Source organism: Penaeus monodon, chromosome 6 (assembly GCF_015228065.2).
Source record: "Penaeus monodon isolate SGIC_2016 chromosome 6, NSTDA_Pmon_1, whole genome shotgun sequence".
Lineage (NCBI taxonomy): Eukaryota > Metazoa > Arthropoda > Malacostraca > Decapoda > Penaeidae > Penaeus > Penaeus monodon.
This window is the reverse complement of record NC_051391.1, coordinates 13,133,569-13,135,802: the sequence shown is the minus strand read 5'-3', so window position 1 is coordinate 13,135,802 and position 2,234 is coordinate 13,133,569.

Here is a 2,234-nt window from a genome sequence, read left to right as displayed (position 1 = left end):
GTGTGTGTGTGTGTGTGTGTGTGTGTATGTCTATATGTCTATATATCTGTCTGTCTGTCTGTCTGTCTGGGTCTGTCTTGGTCTGTCTGGGTCTGTCTGTCTGTCTGTCTGTCTGTCTATCTGTCTGCCTCTGTCTCTGTCTTTATCTCTGTCTCTGTCCCCTTCTTTTTCTTTCTATCATCCCATTTCTCCCTTCGTTCTTTCTTTCTCACTATCTAGTTCTCTCTCTCTCTCTCTCTCTCTCTCTCTCTCTCTCTCTCTCTCTCTCTCTCTCTCTCTCCTCTCTCTCTCTCTTCCCTCTCTCTCTCTCTCTCTCTCTCTCTCTCTCTCTCTCTCTCTCTCTCTCTCTCTCTCTCTCCCTCACTTTTTTTAGATTGCATCTCCCGGATGTTTAGCATTGGTTACCATGACACCTGGGAGGAATTTTATTGCTGCTACAACTTTGTCATGAATTAGATCATTCAGATCAGAGAGCTGGGCGGATGATTGCTATCGCCTGCATGTATCGATTTTTTATTGTTATATTATTCCGCATGCTATACAAGTCCCTGGTGAATGGATTACCAAATTTCTATTATCGGAATATGGAAAGGAGGAAGCTATAAAATACGTTTCCCCTCCGTACGAGTGCGTGACTGCGCATGCGTGTGTGACTCATGAATGGGGTCCCTCCGCTGCGGTTGTGCCAAGTCTGGTTTCGTGTACAGTAGGAATTTTATTTTCCAGTCTACATAGAAATAGGGAAAGGCATTGTTATTTGGGTATTTTGCTTTACACATCAAATTTATTGTGATAAATTTCCAATCGAGATTTCCTTATATAAAGAAATTAAAAGGTCGAGCTGTGGCACCACTGCCTTCACCGAGCCCACACACCCACACTCATTCTCACACACTCAGGCTCTCTTTCTCTGTCTCCCTCACACACACACACAGACAGACACACACGCTCACACCCACCATGTATATCCACACACTTGCGCATGATACACATACACAGAAACACGCACACACGCACACAGCCGAACGCATGCACGCACGCACAGATACACACACCAGCCATTCACAAGAAGAGCGCGGCGTTGCCAAGTTTCCCCGCCGTCCACGTGGGGTTAGTGGGGTTATTATTGGCGCTATGTCAGTCCGCTGTAGCACCAATGTTATGTTGAATATGATTACTTCCCGTAGAGTGGAGGCTTCAAGGCAGTCGCAGCTAAGATATAATGTGTCCAGCAAATCTGAATGACTGTCGTAATTACAGCGAAATCGATAACGGAACTCCACGTCACATTAATGACCATTTACGCGCGCCACTCAATCAACTCCGAACGGCCATCGGGAGGAAATTCACGTGCTCGTCGCCTCTCCCCCCCCTCTCTTCCCCCCACCCCCCGCCTCCTCCTTCCGACCGCACCTCCTCCATCCATGAACTGTCTCCTTTTCCTAATTTTAATCCTATACCTGGCCTGCCACAGGAAAGGACGTCCTCAGAGGACTACTCATTCCTCAGATTCTCGGATGATTTTGCTGTTGCTTCTCCATCTCCTCCTCCCCCTCCCCCCCTCCCCCCCACGCGCCGTGTACCGGACTAGACCGCCCACGTCGAGATAGGCCGGACTTCCGGTTCCCATCCACGCAAGATAAGGGATGCGGTGGGTTATCTTTCTCTCTCTCTTCTTCTTCTCTTCCGCTTCTCTTGTTCCTTCTCTCTCTCTCTCTCTCTCTCTCTCTCTCTCTCTCTCACTTTCTCTCTCTCTCCTCCTTCTCTCTCTTTCTCCTCCAACTCTGTGTCTTTCCTTCTCCCCTCTCTCTCTCTCCCTCGCTTTGCTTCTTCCTCTTCCCCTTCCTCTTTCTCTTTAAATAGAGATTTCCAAATCATTTATTGATAGAAATCTCCCTGCCATCAGCGAGGACCTGCGTGTGTACGACAAGTTTATGTTCTCGTGTGACGTTTATAGGAGCTGTGGAGCCAGATGTGCGATAACCATTACCCTTAATAACCGGGCGAGTCTATTTTGATAAGTTAGGAGAAGTGTGTAAAGTAATTAAGTAATCTATCTCATTTATTTCACAATTAAGAAATTCCTTCATAATTGCCCCGGGGGTCGCTTAAAGTTCGGTATTTCCTAAAGAGGGATATGATATAATGGATGCCAGTCTTGGTGTGCGGCGCCCGGGACTTCGATGTCGTTGTCACTCATCTCGCACGGTCTTTCTGATAGCCTTGTCGATCTT